Source organism: Saccopteryx leptura, chromosome 6, assembly GCF_036850995.1.
Source record: "Saccopteryx leptura isolate mSacLep1 chromosome 6, mSacLep1_pri_phased_curated, whole genome shotgun sequence".
In the NCBI taxonomy this organism is placed as follows: Eukaryota; Metazoa; Chordata; class Mammalia; order Chiroptera; family Emballonuridae; genus Saccopteryx; species Saccopteryx leptura.
In genome coordinates this window covers 178,540,439-178,561,464 of record NC_089508.1, presented here as the reverse complement: position 1 = coordinate 178,561,464, position 21,026 = coordinate 178,540,439, and positions in this window count along the sequence as shown.

Genomic DNA, 21,026 nt, shown 5'->3' with positions numbered 1-21,026 from the left:
CTAAGCCCCTAGAACTGTTAATGGCACGTAGTAACAGTGACTAGATGCCCTTTGATGTAAAGGTTCCTTCTTGTCTCAAAGATTCTGTGATTCTCACAGGCTTAGATCGCACTGGGGATCCTATGAAGACATTTGGTTTCGGCCGTCACCAATTCTTCTAACTACTGATAAAAATTAGAGTAAAGGAGATTTTTGATCCGAGATAGTGACAATACATTGGGAATACAAATATGGGCTCTAATTTAGTGATTTCTGGACAAAAGCAGCAAGTGGGATCATTTCTAAGCAATGATTCAAGAAAGCAAGTTATCCAGGAGACAGAAGGCCTTCTGGCCCGAGCTGTGATGAGCGAGAGGACTGCAGCATTAATTCCAGCATGTCTGTCTTAAGTGTTTTCATTGTCAATAAAGCTGTCTCTATAGCACAAACACGATAATGGTGGAAACTGATGAGGTTAAAACTAGGCACCAGACAATAAACCTCAACTATGAGGAATAAAACCCAAAAAAGGCCATGCTTTATTTCTCAATAACCCTCAATGTGCCTCTGCTCTTTCTGTCCATAAAGATCTCTCAAGATTGAACTGATTCCTCTATCCATCCAACAGGTACTATGTGAGGTGCTAGAAAAACCAAGGTGAGCAAAGCTGGAAGATTTCCACTTAGTGGGAGGGGTAGACCTTAATCAGATATTTATGTGACTCAATACAGAATGTTAAACTGCTCTGAGGGCTATGTAGGAACACATAAGACGAGATCATCCAGTTAGAGACCTATGTTTGGGCCATCCGGAATTATGTCCCCCTAGAAGCTGCTGTTCATGCTGAGTTGAAGGATTATTAAGGCAAGAGATAATATTAACGAGAGAGTGAACACTATGTGCAAAGGACCCGAAAAAGATCAGTGTGTGCTCGGAGCAAGGGGAAGAGAGGTGAAAGATGAGCTAGATAGATGGCAAGACCCAGACCACAAAGTGCCTTGTGTTGGTCAGGTCTCATGTAAGGAGGTTTTTGTTTTTGTTTTTAAGTGAGAGGAGGGGAAACAGACTCCTGCATATGCCCTAACTGTGATCCACTGGGCAAGCCCCCTACAGGGCCATGCTCTGCCCATCTGGGGCTATTGCTTGGCAATCAAGCTATCTTTAGTGCCTGAAGCACAGCTTCCACAGGAGCCATCCTCAGCACCCAGGGCCAATGCACTTGAACCAATCGAGCCATGGCTGTGGGAGGGAAAGGCTCTACCACTGAGCCAACTGGCCAAGGCTAGGAGCTTGATTTTTATCTAAACTCTACAAGGAAACTGTGATGAGGTTGACTCAGAAATGTACTGACCATCTTCCAAGAGACTCAGATATTACTAACAAATATTGGGGGAGGGGTACTTAGAGGACAGTCCTCCAACAGCTCTCCTTCCACTAGTGAGAACATCAGGACTGGAACATGACAGTCCTGCTGGCCTCATCACGCCCAGGATGCCGCGTGTCAGCTCATACCAGCTGGCTCACCTTTACCTTCCCAAAGCCCGTTGTGTTTTAGGCAACACCCATCAGATCACGCAATGGTTGTTATTTATTTTACATCAACTATCACTCTTTTTTTGCCAAGTGCCATCTCACGCACAGCAGGTGAACCGTCATAGTTTAAGGGATAAATAGAAAACTGACTGGGCTCACACCCATTAGCTAATGGATTACTAAGCAAAAGGGCTTGCATTCCACCCCAGTGCACTTAGCCCAGGGTTGCTAGGAATGTTAAAGACTCCCAGCTAACTGCTTCATGGGCCCAGGGGAAAGGGGCTCAAACTCAAATAGGGCTCCCTTGATAGACAGGGGAATGAATGTGGCTATCATTATGTAATCACACAACTTAGGAGTTATTTATGTTTGCCTGCACAACGCGTTCTAGAAACATATTGGAGACACTGGGCCTCCAGCCTGGTGTGTTTGTGGTTATGACCTAGTAGACAGAAGGACCCTGATGGGAGAATCGATCACTCAGCCATCTCGCTCTTCCTCACTCCATCTGTATCCCAATATTTCATGGTGAAAATATAATACATAAAGCAGGCTATTTTAGACACCTCTCTTTGCAGGAAAGGTGCCCAGCGTTGTGTTATCTGGAATGCTCTATACAGTACTTTGGTAAATTAGCCACCTTGCGTGGTGTTCTGAGACCTTCTTTCCACATCCTTTAATCAGTTGTTTCAGATATATGTGTCTCATTAGCATCTGAGCAACACAATCACTTTTTTACCCTGAATCTCATGATTTTATTGGGCTATTAAAAGCTTGATTTGTGGGCAGTGGGAACAGCAAGGGAACTCAGGCCATTGATCACGGTATCCTGGAGGATATCTAGCAGAAGGAAGAAACAGCACGTGGAGCCCCCAGGAGCTCAGGCAGGGGAGGTGCTGGTGAGCTCAGCGGCGTCGGGACCAGCACGCACAGTCGCCCCCGAAGCAAGATTATGAACCAGATCGCTGCCCGCGGAGCCACTATTCATCTGACAGAGAGCAACTTAATTCTCTAATCTATCTTCCAAGCCTCTCCTTGTCCAACTTCTTTTCATCTCTCCAATCCACAGACCGACAACATCAAAATAAAATCAAGACGAGGAAGTTCCCACTTCCCTTAGTACATTCCAGGATTGTTTTTTAATATGCCTTTCCCTTTTAATTATGTGAAGTATATAATGTATTTCCCTTTTTATGTTGGCTGCTAGGGAGCTCAGGAAAAATAGCTGAAGTTCAACTACAAAATTTTACCTAGCACCATCCCCTGCTTAATGTAGATTCTCATCGTTCCCAGCTTTAAAACTATTGGCTATAAATTGAAGAAACATTAACTTAGAGAATGTCCTGTTCCTCCTCTCAGTTTCTCTGCTCATCCAGTGAGATGGCCAAAATTTCTCTCTCTGCTGCCTTTTAATTTTAGTTTTAAATTACCACCTCATTCAGTTCCACTTGATTTTGTTTTTAGTTCCATTTGATTTTCTGAGAAGTTATGCTATAGATCTTCTCTTAGAAGAAGAAATCTGTTCTATGGACAGTGCATAGAAATATAAGATGAATAATAAAATAAAAAAAGAAAAGAAAGATGAATATTCACGATGCACTAGGTGTTTTGCACATCTAGTTTCACCGATGCTTAGGGACATTTTTTAAAAATTTGCATAAGGCCACTGAGCTTTCAGGTAAGTGCAGAACCAGGTCTGATTCCAAGGCTCCTGTTTTTAAGCACAGTGATAACCCGCAGTCTGTCACCGCTCCTGTGGTTCAAGGCACCTGCTTAGTAAGAAAGTCCTAGTCACTAGCATTAACTAGGTACTCTGCTGTCATTGGCTCCTGGAAGAAAAGTCATTTGACCGCTCTCTGAGCCAAGGCCAGGTGAATTAAGCTGGGCGAATAGTGGCTGGCTGTTCCTTCTCCCTTTTCTTCCAGAGATCCCCTTCTGCATAGATTCCCCAACAGTCCAAGTCAAATCCTTAAAACGGCTTGATAGGACACGAAGCAAAGGAGAAAGAAGTTACTTATAGGCTCTGTGCTCCGAAAGCCTTCGGGAAGCAGACGGTTCTGGGCATTCCCAGGATGTTTGAGGAAGGCAAGGAGGCTCCAGGAGGACTGGGCTGCCCTGGAGATCAGAGAGTTCCTCTGGACTCAAGAACGGGAGAGGGGAAGGGAAAGGGGAGAGGCAGCAATGTGGGGCACCCCAAAGCCCCTGGAGAGAGGGTGGCCAGTGGAGGAGGCGGCGAAGGGGGCTAGGCTGCGGTGAGGAACCTGGTCTCAGAAAGAGCTCCTGCCCTCGAGCGCATGCGCTGACCAGTGAATTGAGGGCGGAGGGAGGAGCCTGCACGACCACCCGGGTTGCTTCCGAAAAGCACTGGGGGAGGGGGGAGGGGGGAGGGGGGAGGGGGGAGGGGGGGAGGGGGGAGGGGGGGAGGGCAGCTGGGAAAAGACACTGACCTCCCCCAAATCTGGGAATCGCGCTGATCATCTGGACTGCAAACTCATCCTTGGAAAGGAAGGGCTGAGCAAACCCCAACTTGACAGACATTAGGTTTCTGCTCCTCTGTGGAACAGGATGCGAAACCCAAACTTCCCAGTAACAAACAGGCGGTTCCGATTCTCACGCACCTGAGCCCTGAGCGTGTTGGCTTGCAGCTGTGACGCCCGTCTCCACAGGGCCGGTGACTGCTCACTGCATGCGAGTCTGCGTCTCAACACGAACCCTGAGCTGTTCGTCTGCTGGGGGGTGGGGAACCTGGCCTCCCCCCACATTCTTACAGCTTGCTGGGTGTAAGGCCAGTAGCCACCGCTGCCCTCCCGGCTGCCATGCAGGTGAAGTTTCTCATTGAATTCCGACAGAGCCAGAAACTGGTGGGCCATCCTTTCATTCTCGCACCTGGCTGGCGAGTAAAAAACACACTGGGCTCCAAAACCCACTCATTCAGTGCTCACAAAGCTACTGATGCATTCGGGTTTTCCCAGAATCAAAGGGCCCCACCAGTCTCAGTCACCTCTGGTTCCCCATCTCCTCCTCTCTGCACAAACTGGCTTCTCCTTCAGCACCCCGCCATCTTGGCTGCCTCCTCCTCCCTCTCCTTTCTCCTTCTTAAAACTTTTTGGCGTGAAAACCACTCCTCCAGCACATATTATCATTACAAAGCCCTTCCCAAGCAGGAAGGTAATTAGCTGTTTCATATGGGCAGCAGCCATTTTTAACAATAAAAGTGAGCAAAATCAAATAACACAAATTTTACAAACTTATTTGCCCAACACCAGGGAACCTGGTGCATGTGCACACACACACACACACACACACACACACACACACACACACACACCCCTCCAGTCTCCGGACGTCAGAGCTCGCCAGTCACACAATCTTACGGCAGCTCCAAAGTCTCGGCCGGCTCCTTCCGAAGGTGTGAGTACAGAGCTGCCCTCCAGTTCACAAAGCCCCTCCCTCCAATTTCAATTGAGTTTCAGGTCGGCTTTGGAGAAAATTCATACAGTTTACAGGTTTAAAGCCTTGGCTTCATCCCAGAGGACAAGCCGGCGGTGAGGAACTGCTAACATTATTGAGAGGAAAGTGAGGCGTGCCCAGGGGACACGGAGGAATGAGACCGGAGATGCAAAGAGGGCAGGTGACAATTGTCAGATGAGTTTCATCACTCCGCTGTGTGCCTCTCCCTGCTTCCAACATCTCCAAAAGATTGTCCTTGGGGGCCCAAACTTCCCCTATTTGGTCTCAGTCTGAAGGTGGGTTGGTAGGAAGTTTGAGCAAAATTGTTTCAGGCACCTTGGAGTTATGCATGCAGGCAGTGAAATGACATTGTTTCCGCTTTCCAAATGAATGGAGGGGTTTTTGGTCACGGGGAACTCGGGAGTGAGAACTAAGAAACCTTCCAGCTCCCGGAGCCCTGTGTCCCTGGTAAGCAATCAGTTCTCCGAGGGGGGAAAACAGAAGATGCAGGAGCTGGAGTGGGCAGGGGAGGGAAGGCAGACTGTTAGCGAAGTGAAACTTTTCTTTCTCCGTGGAGATTGCGTAATTCCTGGGGGCTGGAAACCATTCTTATACAGGCCATTTCTTATACTGTTCTGATTGTTATATTCTCTGGTTCAACCACCAAAGAGAACAAAACTCGCTCTGCAAGGCCTCTGGGTCCTTATAATTTTCCAGATTACCCCTCAACATAATTGCATGGTTCCAAACGGACACAGCTTTGTGCCTTTTCCTGCCAGTCTCCTGCCTTTTGCAAATGAATGGGTGTTTTCAGCGCGGCACCTTTAAACACAAACGAACAAAAATCTCTGAACTCAGAAGAAGAACTGCAAAAGAAAAGGCACAAAATGGCCCGTCCATACTACGCCGAGGCTAAGAAACCCGGGCAAGGCACATTTTTCCAGGCAAAGCTCTGCCTCTGAGGGCTCTTCATCATCAAATGCCGCAGAGGGCCAAGGTGGTAACACTTGGGGTCGGTCACATAGCTGCGGTGATGTCTTTTCCGGTATCAGCATTCCTTATCGATTTAGCAAAGATGTCATCTGGGAGATGGGCTAGCTGATTACACCTACTTCCCACTCCGTGCCCACGTGGCACCGTCACTAGCTGTAGACACGTGACTTACCCTCCCTCCTGCCACCCTGCAGACCAGCTAAAAAACGGCAGCGAGGCAGGCGCAAAGGTGCACGCACGAGAAATGTGCTTTAAACATCTCAATCCATTCCCCGTCCAGGTCCAGCTCCCGCACACGGCAGGTGTCTCCACTGCTTGGGGAGCAGCCCGCCTGCCCTCCCACCCTTTGATATGCAACGAGCTGGGGACACACCAGCCACTCTATAATTTCAATTGTGAGCATCTTTGGAGATGAGTCCTTTCAGCAGAGAGGTGCCAAGGCCCCCAATTGGACTCCGTAATGAAGCCCTCAACGCTGGGAGATTTTGCAGAATTTAATGGGCTTTGGGGGACAGTTTTATAGGCTTGTTTCCCAGGAACACAAATATTCAAATGACGCAGCCCATATTTGAAGGCGCATCTGAAGGCGCACCCTACAACCTGTGTGCGGGCAGGCTCTTTTGAATCTTGTCCTTGAAACAAACGAAAAAAAAAAAAAAAGGGAAAAAAGCAAGCGATGCAGTGCCCCCTGGGACTTCGCCAGCAGAGACTCCTGGTAAGTGCAGAGCGCCAGCAAAGCCCTGCCAGGAGTCCTTGGGGCTGCAGGGAGGAAGCGGATGAGAGAGACCGGAGATGAGAAGGGCCTTCAGCAGCCATCGGGGAGGCGGTGGCGGGGGAGAAGAAAGGGAGACAGCACTAAAAACAACAGAAACACAGGTGGAAATGGCCTTGTGGGAAATCAGCCTGTCAACAAACAGGGCTGGGGCCTGGAAACCGCCTTCACCAGCCTGGCTCCTGGGCAAGGAGACTGTTCTGTAAATAAATTAGCCGTGGCTTTGACTGCTTGGAAATTAATACTGACACCATGAAAGCTGCAAATGACTCCCTTTCATCAGGAGTAGAAGCGCTACACTTCGCAGAAGGTTGTTTTGTTTTTGTTTTTGTTTTTGTTTTGTTTTTTTTTTTTGCCATTCTTCCTGTTGTTATTTTGCTTTTGTTTTCCCGGGGAAAGTAAATTAGAGCCACTTACATCAGCAGCTCAGGTTAAAGAAAGGGGAAGAAAGAAAGAGAAGGGGGAGAAAGAGTTTCATTTCATGTACCAGTGGTTTAGAACTTCATTTAGAGCTAATCACACCCCATTTTCTTCCGAGCCATTTCTGACAGCAGCACTGCCTGGCCTGCCGGTCGGAAGACACAGGCATCCCGGTTTTGTTGGTCTCGGGGTTGCTGTCAATGGTTGGGCAAGGTCAGGTTCTGGACAGGGGAGTTAGCTCCTGGTGAAGCAAGCCCAGAGCTCTCTGTTAAGACCTGCCCAGTGGGGGCTTCTTCCAGAGGGCTCAGTCCTGGCTTTCAACTTGGTTTTTTTTTTTTCTCCAGAAAGATGGCTGCGTGTTTTCGCCTTCAGAAGACAGGAGTAACTTCGAGTTTATTTGGTGAAATAACAGCTTTTATGAATGTGACCCACATAGGCAAAGCAAAGGCCCTGAAACTGTACCAATGTTTATACTCTGGTGAGAAATCAGAATTTTGCCCTTTCTACTCCGATTCCATCCTACTAACCACCCCACCCCCCACCCCCCAAGTAAAATGGACCGGAGATCTTAAGGAATCTGAAACCTTTAGGAAAATTCATGTATTATAAATCTCTACATCCAATATCCTATGAGCTAAAACTTAATTTCCATACTTTCATGGTAAATTCAAAATAGATGGAAGTAAAAGAATTTCAAATCTCACAAATCCTTATCTAGACTATCAAAGGTGCAATTATTTGATTTAATTTTACAGGAAATTACATGTTGTCTCTCTCTGTCTTAGAAAAATTATAATCTGTCTACAGTGGTTATGGTGACTATACAATGGCCCGAACTCCAGGTTGGTGAGCACGACTCCAACCCTACCAGAGACCGGAGGCTTCACTGCACATTCCTTCTTGGTATGGCGCAGAGACGACCTTACCGACCTTACCGGGACTCCTTCCCTGCCTTGTTGCAGCCACAAACTCCCAAGTAGACAAGAAACAAGTCAAAAGAAAGCTCAACCCTTGGACGCCAAACAATGAAATCGAATTTTGAAGGACGTGGGAGGAATCCCCCTCAAAGCACCATTGCAAATCAGCTCTCTGACGTGGGATTCAGGAGCTGACTCGCCGCAGAGGTCCCCAGACACTGGGGGCTGAGAGGTACCTGGAAACGGCAGCCGGTGCGGGAAGCGACACGGGAAAGCAGAGTGAAGAAAGGGGACCTGCGTCAGAGGTTGGGGACGTTGAAGCGGAGCCGCAGTGACAGCACAGAGAGTGATCCATGTAGCAGAAGTGGCACATCCCAGTCCTGCTGTGTCCCCCAATGCCACACAGCAGACTCCTTACTGGGAAGGGTCTCAATGTCATACGACGGCACTAGGACGTGTGCATCCGGGGACGGAGGGGCCAGAGAGTTCTCTGCACAATGGCTTCAGGTGGAGGAGACCCACGTGCTACACAAGCAATGCTGACTAACCCGTTTGTCAAATTATAAAGCTCACAGAATTCATACTGCATGCGATGATTTCTATAGGCTTTGAGGATTTGCTTTCATCAAAGCTTTTTATTGAGCAATTAAAAAGATTGTCATAGATTGGTGAAAATTAACATGCATATAAAGCCACCATTTGGAGAACAAATCAAGCCCACAAAAACCAAAATAAATAAATAAATACATGCAAATAAGCATAGAACTGCATTTAAAAAGCATAGATGTCCTTTGTGTCTGAATGATTGGAACTTCTGAAATTTGAATTCCGTGCAAAATACACATTTAATCAAGCTAATTTAACAAATTATTGAGCCCTAGCTGGATGGCTCAGTGGTAGAGCAACGGCCCAGTGTATGTCTGGTGTTAGATTCCTGGTCAGGGCACACAGGAGACATGCCCATCTGTTTCTCCACACCACCTCCTCTTGCTTCTCTCTCTTCCCTTCCTGTAGCCATTGTAAGGTCAGTGGATAGAGGGATGGTCACATGGGTAACTCAAACCTGCCCACTTTGGCTAGGACTGCCCACAATCAAGCCCGCCAAAGGAAGCTTCCCAGGAACCATTTGGAAAGAAGCGATCATCTGCCAGCCAGTGAAATTTCACCACGTCATAGTAGCTCCACTTCCCTAGAGGGACCCTTTAAATATCTCCCATGTGGTTTAATCCGTGCAACTTCCCTGACCTCCATTTCTCCTCCATCTTTTCTTTCCTCGGGGCCAGGGAACCTTGCCAGGTGGGATATGCGCTCTGTACTCAATAAAGCCGTCTGCTATTCCACACTTTGTGGCTCTAGCCTCTTCCTTCCTTCTTGGTGGGGAAAAATACCTTACATTTTTGGTGCCAAAACCCGGGAGGAGTTAGAAGTCCACAAGGACCACTCCTTTCTCCTCCCCTCCGAGAAAGAACCAGGAGAAAGAACCAGGATCTCTGATCTCCAACCCACTTCAGCGCACAGTGCGGTAAGTCTCCTGCCTCCAGCTTTCCTCTCAGTTCTTTCCTCTGAGACTCTCTGTCCGAAACTGTAGCTACGTCAGGGAAGTCTTTTCCGTCCGTCCGTCCGTCCGAGTGAGCGTGTGCTTGTGGAGACCTCCCCAAGCACATCCACTTTCATCTATGGCTGGACCTTGAGTTTTTAGGACGCTAATACTCAAGTCTGACCACTCCGAGAACTGAGTGCGGCTGTGAGGGCACAGGAATTTCCCTCCTTAAGGAAGAAGAGACTGTTCTTCTTCTCCGCTGTGGCCAGGCCACAGAATCCACTCAATTAGCCTCCTGAAGGGACTTTTGGTGTTAACACCCTCACCAATTTAACTGTCGCCAAAAAAGCTGGGAACTGATTGGAGATCTCTTACATTCATGGCCTCTTAATTATTCGCGCACCTGTCCTTAATCTCTGTGCTGCCTGTTCCAACGCACGGCCCTTTTTCTGGCCAGAGAAACCTCACCTAAAACCTCTACTCCTAATCTTTCCTTCTCCACGGACTCCAAACTCTCTCTCCCCTCCCTTCGCAAAATCCTGTTTCTTATTCGCCATCTACTACCATCTCTTTCTCCTCCCCTGCTGGCCAGGGGCCCCTCCCTTCACTGTGTTCTCTAGTCCCGCCTCCGTCAGGCCTTTCTCAGCCTGGCATTGGCTCTTACACTGGTTTTCAGGACATCCAACACCAATTTTCTTACAGGAAGTTCCTGCCCTGTCCTGCCTTTGGCTCCAGCGTTTCCTGCAGGATCTGGGTGCCGGGCTCCGCACGAGCCCCCCTCCTCTTATTCCCAATCCCCCAAATCCCAATCCGGAACCTGTGAACACGGCACTTAAAGTTTTTAACGGTCCCAACTAGTAGAAACAGGCCTGTTCGCCAGGCCCCCATGCAGCAGAAGGTAACACTCCAAACCCCGACTCTTGTGGCAGCCCTGAGACCAGCAGAGCCTCCAGCAGCTTGCTTTAAGTGTGGCAAGCAGGACCACTGGCCCCGGCAGGGCCCCTGCCTGCGGCTGCCCACTGAGCCCTGCCCTGACTGCAAGCAGCCCAGTCACTGGCGGAGTGATTGCCCCTTTGAGCAACAGGTTTTTTCCTTAGCGCCTCTACGTGGAGGACGAGCCGCCCAAATGGAAGGCCAATCCAGCCAGGTGGGTGCATCACTCGAACTCCTAGGACACGGCCTGGACTCGGAGAAACCAGGGTTCTGCAACAAGTGGGTAAGTCAGTCCATCTCATTTCTTGTGGACATGGGGGCTGCCTTCTCTGTTTTTGCCTTTATACTCTGGACCTCTAGTTCCCTCACAGGTTTCAGTTATGGGAATGGATGGGACCCTCTTCCTTTCCTCTTTTTATGCCACTCCTGACATGCAGTTCTGCCTCAAGCTTGCCTCCTTATAGGACCTCTGGCAGTCGGAACCACTGGACTCCAACCATCTCCAGCTCACCAAAAGGCTGGACCCTGCAATTTCCCTTATTACTCCTCTATTTTTTTTAAATCCTTACAGGACCTCATCTGTGAAGTTTCTCCAGTCACGGCCACACAGATGTTCTTCCTGACACCCATCAAAACCACCACCTTCCAATCTCCCCCTCCCCACGACGCCCCTATTCAGCAGGAAGTAGCCAGACGAATAAACAGCGCCCCTTTTTCTATTTAACACAAAAGGTCAGAATGTTAAGGTCGGTGGATAGAGGGATGGTCACGTGGGTAACTCAGACCCGCCCACTTTGGCTAGGACTGCCCACAATCAAGCCCGCCAAAGGAAGCTTCCCAGGAACCATTTGGAAAGAAGCAATCGTCTGCCAGCCAGTGAAATTTCACCACGTCATAGTAGCTCCACTTCCCTAGAGGGACCCTTTAAATATCTCCCACGTGGTTTAATCTGTGCAACTTCCCTGACCTCCATTTCTCCTCCATCTTTTCTTTCCTCGGGGCCAGGGAACCTTGCCGGGCGGGATATACGCTCTGTACTCAATAAAGCCGTCTGCTATTCCACACTTTGTGGCTCTAGCCTCTTCCTTCCTTCTCGGTGGGGAAAAATACCTTACAGCCATGGCTTGGCTGGAGTGAGTTGGTCTCAGGCACTGAGGATGGCTCCATGGCCTCCGCCTCAGGCATTAAGAGCTCAGTTGTAGAGCAACAGAACAATGCCCCAGATGGGTAGAGCATCACTCCCTAGTGGGCATGCTGGGTGGATCTGTGTCAGGGCACATGCAGGAGTCTGTCTCTGCCTCCCCTCCTCTCACTGAATAAAAAAAAATTGACTGAAGAGATAATGAAAATGCAGCATTCTAGATTGAAAATAGACTTTAGAGGACAAAAACCCCTTATCTATATAAACCTGGGCTCACAACATGCACACTGCCCCTAACTGCCCCTAATTTAGAATATAAGAGGAGCTTTCATTCTGAGAACTCACAGGCCCTGAAGACCAGAACAACACAGGTAAGACTGAACTCTGGCTGGTCTCTGCCAAATGTCTGTGGCAAAATGGCCTGGCTGATTGTTCTAGACCTGGCGAAAGTTAGTTTGTCTGAGAGACTGTGGCAACTCTATAATTTGCCAGATTAGTCCTTTAGTGAATTTGCTTTTGGGAAATGAACCCGGAGCCTGCTCAGTGGCTCAACAGCACAGGTGTGCCATGGTGAACACAGCTGGCTGGAATAGGATACAGGTGACAAGCAATCACACATTTAGAGGGGTACGAGCAACAAAATATTGCTGAATTTTAGAAGTCGATCCCCTATGAGGTTTTATATCATCTAAGCAAAGAACAGAAGAATGCCAAGATTGTACTAAATGTCCAAGAAAAAGAAGCGCACATTTGAATCGACTTACTGAGTGTGATAATAGTAACGAATCAGATAGTACAGAATACAGGGGGTCCTCAGGTTATGACAGTCTTGACATATGATGTTTCGAGTTTACAACACCTATTCCCATAAAAAACTTAAAAAAAATTGAGACACGAGTGTTTCAACTTACGCAGTTAGCGTCTTACCTACAGACTATATGCGCGAACTAGTGTGGTTGCGCGTGGCGGAAGAATACGCAGTAATGCGGCCTATGAGTGAGGGAGTTGGGGCCAGGATGGTTACTTACGCCATTTTGGGCTGTTAAAAGAGCAAGTGTCCCGTTTGTGTTAGCGTGTGTTTCAACTTACACCAAAATTCGGGTTATGTCAGCAGCATGGGAATGGAACTGTCTGGTAACCCGAGGGCCCCTGTACTTGTCCATCTGTGCCCTAGGGGATGTAGGCACCAATGACTACACAACATGCTTGATCTTACAGGCTTTCCAGGAACAACACAAAAGTTGGGAAGTATTCTCAACCTGCCCATACAGGCAAAAGGCTGCCCTCCCTTTCCTTCTGGCTCCTGGACGAGCCTGGAGCTTCTGGGCATGGCTCATTCCCACATGTGCCCATGGTTCTGACCCCTCAGCAAAACAAAGGGTGCTGATGGCCCCTGGGGATCCTTCAGAGACATCAGAAAAGGACACCTTTTCCTTAAAGATGACTTATTTCCATGGCTCAGAAAATGACCATAATATACTGGTTTTGTTCTAAGGGGACACTATCTTGCCACCTGCAGAAAAGTGGTGACAGTCATTTTACCAATTGGTGGAGTCATCCATGTGACTTGTGTTCCCTTAGACAGGACATGCCTGTGCCACTGGTGTGCAAGCTGCACAGAGTATGGGGCAGAGTACAGCTTGGAAGATGGGAGGCCTGCCCTGGGACAGGAGCTCTCACGGGGGAGAAGACTGTACAACACACTGGCCTGAGATCAGAGGAGGAGTTCCAGGTGGACAGCGATGGACCACGTGTGATACAAATGCTTTTCCGATGACCACCGCTAGCCTAGGACACCGTCCAGACCCACCTCATCCCCTGTCAGTGCTCTCCGGGAGTATCCTTCTTCTGATTTCCTAATTCCACTAACATTTCAGTCTGTCTGGACTTCCATTTTTCATGATGTAAGCCAGACACTTCTACCCCAAAACGACCATCTCCTCTTCTAAGCTCTTCATCGTCCTCATTATGCGTCAGCTATGCATCGGCATGATTGTGGTAGTCTGCTGCCAATCACATGGTTAACAACCCAGGTCTACCATTTGCTAGTTGCCCAAAGTGTCCGATTGGAGGCAGAGATTTTGGGCCTGGGGTTTAGCGGGGTTCCTGTGAAGGTTTTACCCGGTGAGTGAGTCCAACCTTTTACCCTCAGTGTTCATCCACACGGCACTGTTCTCCTCCCGTGCATTTTATGACAAAATTGTAACTTACTGGGGGATTCAAATACAAGTCTGGACTAATCCAGACTGCCTGAGCGTCTACTCTACATTTAGTTTGGTTTTAACAATGTACCATCTCATATTGTGTGCTAAGCCTTCATTTGCTCTAGTCTTACCTTCTCCTTGGGTGCAGGAGTCATACATATCATATATAGTTTTGCCTTTTTCCTAATACCTACCTCGCTTTAGAGTGTATAAGAAATAACTCTCAGTAAGAAATCACGGAATTAAGAACTTACTCAGTGGCAATTCTCTAAGCACCCCTGACCACGATACAAAGGAGACTAGTACCAAGTGACTTCTGGGAGGTCTCCTAACAGACCTTGTTCCTGCAGTTGGCCATGACTTACCGGTGAGAGGAAGAGGAACTAGATTTCATCAAAATGCACCGTTTACTAATTCTTTAGATCTAATGGTCTAAGTAGTGAGGCTTCGAGGCCCACAGATTCTTACCCACCAGACCATGCCCTCACTTCATACTTCTAGAAGAAGTCCAGGGGAATTCAGTGGGATCAAAAAGAAGCAAGTTCCTGGTGCGCAGTTAGGAGGCTGTGAACCAGGGGACTATTGGTACTCCCCGGACGTCCCACATAATGCCCTGCAGGGCAGCTCCCAGCCCTTCCAGAAAGGGGAGAGGTCAGGCTGTAGGACGGGACCAAGGGGATGCTGACAGTGGACATGGGCTGTGTAGTTCCGAAGAGGCACCTCCCAACTTGTACTCCAGGGGTCATTACTCTCAGGAGATGGGCAGACTTGCCTCTCACTCCCACACGTGTGGAAAACATGGAGTTATCCGGAGAGTAACAATGCACCTGACAGAATAAAGGCTTAAATTAGTTTCATCTGGCCTTTTTCAAAACATATTTGAACAAGGAACAAGGAGCGCCATATCCCTGTTCTGGTCACTGGCGTGTGCATTGTGGGATGAAGATTTGGAAAAAGGGAAATGGTGCCCGGTAATTAGAAGACAGCTAGTGGAGGCATTAATGTATTTAATCATTAGTGATGAGAAATTATATATATTAATTATTAGTGATGAGAAATTATATGCTAAGCAATTTATATATGTATACACACACACACACACATACCTATCTAGGATGTTTTTATAGAGTTGGCTGAGAAGAATTTCCAATACATAGGGTATAACCCACAAATACATAATAAGGCAGCCTGAAGATAAGAGTAAGTTAAGCCTAAAGCACAGCATCTAAACTTCCTTACTCTCCAAGTGACAGGAGCAAATGTCTTCATAAACCCATGCTGGTGACTCGTCTGGTAAAACATCCAGATGGTCTGCTCCTTCCCTCTTCTGTAACATGCGCAGGATGGCCCAGACGATCCCCGTTAAGGACCAGGAGGCAACCCATAAAATCAGGTAAATAACTTGGGAAGACAAATGTGTTAAGGATTTTGCCTCAAACCTCAACCTCAGATGCATAGAGCACACATATACCGTGTAACGTTTGGTGTATGAAGGCGGGCAGCTGAGACATGGGAGAGACCTGCAGACAAAGTGTGATTGCAATGACGCAAAACTCCAAAGCACAAGGCCACGATATGCTGAGCAATCTGAATTTTCCAGAATCTCGGACAGATTCCCCTGCTCACCAAGTGAGGAGAAACGAGAACCTTGACTGAGAGACAAGAATGTAGGTGAGTCTAGAGACAATGAGATAGATTAAATCTATTCCACTGAAACTTAGATATATAATTTCTCTCCAGAGAATACCAAAGACTGACAAAATAAACAAAGAAATAACATGCTTCTTAACTTGGGAAATGTGACAGTCAGTGGCATGTCACAAAACAAGATGCAAGGAAACAATGTTACAAGTCTTCCGATGTTAGTAGCTAAGAAGGAAGTGGGAACTATGTCTCTCCTCAAAAAAAAAATGTACTAATAAAAGCCACTTTCAAAAATCCCTGTATAGGAGAGCTCTTTTTATTTTTACTACTGGTAGTACTCTGTAGTTTGGGGACAGAGAGGTGAAAGTGCCCAATGCAATTATTGAGAATTTTCTAGGGTATGTACTTTGCCTTCAAACATCTTCCCCTGGTAGCAGAACCGTCAACAGAACCAATACCATGTCTACTCTCAGGCCGTGGTGTGGGGACATAACACACATCTGGCCACTGGGAGCATTCCTTTCTTCTCCAGCCTCAGGGATTGGTTCAGGGATGTGCATAGGATGTCTTCTGGGCCAATGAGAATCATACACAGGGCATATGCAAGAGCTAGCGAGAGAGAAGTGCTCTTATTTCCTGGGGGCATTGCAAAACTAGAAGGTTAAAACCTGGAGCAGGTGACAGCCACCACCTTTGCTACCGTTTGGGGAGGTCTTGTCTGAAACAAAAGCCAAGGGTAAAAAAAAAACAGGGCTAAAATTACAGAGATAGATGCCTGGAATTATTTGAATACATGGGTCTGACCATGAACTTTTCATCTACGTCAGTTAGTAAATCTCTTTTCATACATATCTAGCTTGAGGTTTTAGTTTTCTTTTTCTCTTCCTCCTCCTTCTGCTTCTGTTCTCTGTTCCTTTCCCCTTCACTTCCTCCTCGGCCTCTTCCTCCTTCTCCTTCTTTTTCATTAGCAACCTAATAATAAAGACACTGGGCCTGGACCAATAGTTATGTTGAATGATTTAAATGAGGAGCTGATGACTATGATGCATGAGAAATAAGAAGGCTGTGAAGGCCCTGGCCGGTTGGCTCAGTGGTAGAGCGTCGGCCTGGTGTGCAGGAGTCTCGGGTTCGATTCCCGGCCAGGACACAGGAGAAGTGCCCATCTGCTTCTCCACCCCTCCCCCTCTCCTTCCTCTCTGTCTCTCTCTTCCCCTCCCGCAGCCAAGGTTCCACTGGAGCAAAGTTTGCCCGGGCGCTGAGGATGGCTCTGTGGCCTCTGCCTCAGGTGCTGGAATGGCTCTGGTTGCGGCAGAGTGACACCCCAAGATGGGAAGAGCATCGCCCCCTGGTGGGCATGCCGGGTGGATCCCGGTTGGGCGCATGCGGGAGGGAGTCTGTCTGACTGCCTCCCCGTTTTCAGCTTTGGAAAAGTGCAGAAAAAAAAAAGAAAGAAAAAAGGCTGTGAATACAAAAATCACTTTTAGGGCTGTGCTCAAACATACATACTCCTAAATCTGATGAGTACTCGATGGTCAGCATATTCATCATGCTACTGTTAAATTAGTTAGGAACTCTAAGAAGTATCTCCTATACATTATGTATGTATGAATAGGTACATATATGCATTTCATATCTCTCATCTAATATGATAATAGCTAAAGCTAGAACTCAATCAATACATCAGTATGCCCATCTAGAGTGTAAATTCAGGGAAGGCAGGATGAAATACACCTCCTTTCCCACCATATCCCCAGCACCCAGCATACACCTGGCACATGGCTGGCATTCCATTTTGAAAGGAAATAAACAACAGGACCTCCTGTATTTGCTTTGGCACCTTCAAATTTATCTACACTCAGACCCCAGGAATAGCCAGTAGTTTACTATTCCTCCAGCAAGAAGACAGATCAGTTGAAACATAGTTTGCTATATACATTGGAAGACAAAGAGTTAATATCCTAAACAGATAAGAGTGTAAAGAAACTAAAGAGTCTGTAATCAACTTGGAATGCTGATAAGCAAAATTATGTTTCAAATACATTAAGTACAATATTAAATCTTCAGAGAGACAAACTTCTTTGCACTTTAGGGTTTACTAAGATCTTATCTTTAAACTTCTCTTCCTCAGTCCTTGAAAAAAATAAAGGAAATGCTTCCTAAATATGTCAGCCTTAGAAAGGATTATTCAGTCAATGAAAAGAAATGGCTATTAAAAAGCAAAAAAGTTATTCCTATCTTACTCCATATACTAAGGAATAATCTAGACAGATGAGGAATTGATATGTATAAAATAGAGCAATAATTAAGAACATAGTTAAATAAAAAAATTATTTATAGAAATATCAGGAGAGATTTGGCTTGCATGACAACAATGGTATAAAGAAATAAAAATTAAAAAACCCAACAAGCTAGAAGATACTTGAACTATAAAGTGGGCAAAGGGTTGATATTCTAAACATATATAAAGTAATGAACATGCAATTCACCAAAAAAGAAATAATAAACGGCTGTCGCACATATGCTACCAATGTTCAACCCCTTGCTGTAATAAAAATTACAAAAATAAATCGATATAATTTATTTGGCCAAGTCAAATGGAAAATATGAATAACAATCATAATCCCCAATCCTGGCAAGGGAAATGGGCCCTTCCATAAAATTTGATTGGATTATAGTTTCAGAACAATTTTTTTTGGAGGATGATTTTAAATCATGCACTAAAGGATTACAAAATAAAATAACTTCATAATTTTATTCCTCTCCACCAGCAATTCTACTCTTAAATTTAAAAAATAGAAACGAGTGTGATGATTCATATTTTAACAATCCACCTAAAAGGTCAAGCTAGAAATAATCATTGTGCCCAACAACAGGGGACTGGTTAAGTAAGTTATAGACGCAAGATTGAGTATGTTCCTGCAGTAATGGTATATACTGATATGGTAAGGTGGTTGTAGCATGTTGCTATGAAAAAAGCAGATAAGACAGGAAATATAATATAGTAGAATTTTTGTAAGAAAAATACATGTACTTAATGCATACACATCGAGTAGAACAGCATAATCTAAAATATTAACCATAACCATCTGGGGTTAATGGGACTGTAGATATTCCTTTGTCTTTTTTTTTAATTTAAAGATTTCTGAATGGAGTATATATGCATCAACACATGCAGAAAAGCACATGCATTGTATGTGTACAGCATGATGCATTTTCAGAAATTATAAACCTATATAATCAGCATCCAGATCAAGAAACAATATTTTTATGTCTCCAGAATTACTCTTTTCCCAAAACTGATCAATTCTTCCAATGGCACAATTATGGTTTCTAAAAGCTTAGAATGATTTAATTTTATTTTATTTAACTGAAATCTTATAGTATATTGTCTCTGTGTCTAGCTTCTTCCATGCAACTTGTTTATGATACACCCAATTTATTGCATCTGGCTATAGTTTGTTTATTCTCATTGTAGAATATTCCATTGTATAAATATATCACTATTTATGCATTCTACTCTTGATGGGGATTTGTCTAGTTCTCAGTGTGGGGCTACTATAAATATTGCTGTTGTGAATATTCTAGAACGTCAATTTGGGAACATATGTACATATGTGTTGGGCATATACCTAGAACTGGAACTGATGTCATACAGCATGGTCCATTTGACTTGAATGTATCCTGCCAAATAATTTTCTAAAGTGGTTGTACCAACTTCTTCCCTCACCACCAGTATAGGAGAGGTAGCCTCTCTTGTTTAACTGTTACTCAACTCTTCAGGCAGTCAGGATGTTAATCAAGTTCCTCTATTTGATTTTGGAATATGTCCTCTAGAAAAGGTTTTCCATAAGCAAGCACCTGTTAGCAGGGGTCTCAAACTCGCGGCCGTGCGGCCCGCCCACCAATTTTGTGCGGCCCGCAGACTAATCAAACTTCGTGGATTAATCTGCGGGCCAGTCTGCGGGCCGCACAAAATTGGTGGGCGGGCCGCGAGTTTGAGACCCCTGTGTTAAGGTTACAAAAAAGACAACCTCCCAAGGGAGGTCTGTCTCCCAGGGAACAACCAGACAGATCAAATGATGGGAGTGAGGTCGCAGGTGCTCCAAAACCCTATTGTCCTTTTCCGTTGCTGCCAAACTATTGCTTTTCACTGCCACTGTGGGATGCAGGTTTTCAAGGTGAGTGAAGAGCTGGGTGGGTGTGGGATGGGACTAGGAAAACTCAAAATGCCACAAAACCTTAGTTCTTGCTGAGATGCTGTCATTCCGCCCCCCCCCCCCCAAATGTTCCCTGGATTACTGTAAGTCTTGGGTTAATTTCCAGAGTTCTAAAAAATTGATATATATATATATATTTATATCTATATTATATTAAAATATATATATCTATATATATATTTTGCCAGTTTTATCATTGCTTTTATAGAGGAGATAATTTTTTTGGAAGTCTAAAAAATTACTCCATTTTCACTGATGTCACTCAACTGCCTTTTTACAATTTAATGGCCACCACAATCCTATGGGACAGCTATAATGATTGGACCATATTGCAGATGATGAAACTGAGACGGAAGGAGATTAGGTTACATGCTCAGGGGTCCAGTTAGTACACAAAGGGCTGGGGTTCAGACTCCAGTTTATGGTACTTCCCTGCTTGGACCCAACACCACACGCACGCACAGAGGGGAGGCGGCACCAGACCAGCACCTCTAGCTTTGGCCCCGTTCCTCTTGGAACCACCGTTTCAAGGAGGTGCGGTGGGATGTGGAGTCACTGGTATTCTTTTCCTAAGTATAAAAAGGAGATTATATTACCACTTCTCTTCCTAAAGCCTAGGAATCCAAAGATGCTGCGTACAGAAATACCCTACTCTGAGGTCCCAGAAAAATCAATGTTCTAGGAAAGAATACCCTCAGAAATAATAGTGTATAGCACTCTCAGGAAAATGCCAAACACGCCTACACGATCATGTCTTCCTGGGGGAGATTCCTTCCCAGCAGGCATGGCCCCTTGCTGTGTGGGCTGAGTTCCATGTGAAAAGCTTTTTCGGCTTACAGGACTGTCAAACCGGGGTTGGTGCCATGTGTCCCTCCCAACTCCATGATTAAATGAAAACAATAGCCAGGGCTACACCAACTGGAGGGAAATGTCCGGCTCTGCGTGTTCACCCCCGGAAGGATTGTTTTGTTTCTTCTGTCACCAGAGTCTATGGAAACACGGAGCTCCATTTTTCAAGTGAGCTTTGGAACTAGGGACTAACGAGCGGTCCCAGATTCAGTCATATGAAAACAATAACACACTCTGGGACTTGGAGGTCTGGAGGTTTATGTTGGCACCAACCGGAATGCTAATGTGCAAAGAATCTGGTCTCTCCTCTCAAACACTAACAAACACCAGTCATTTCCTACTGATTGGTTTCAACCTAACAAGCATTTTGTTGAGCCCAGAAGAATATTTCATTTTGCAGTATTTAGATTATGTTGATTACTCACTTATGAGCC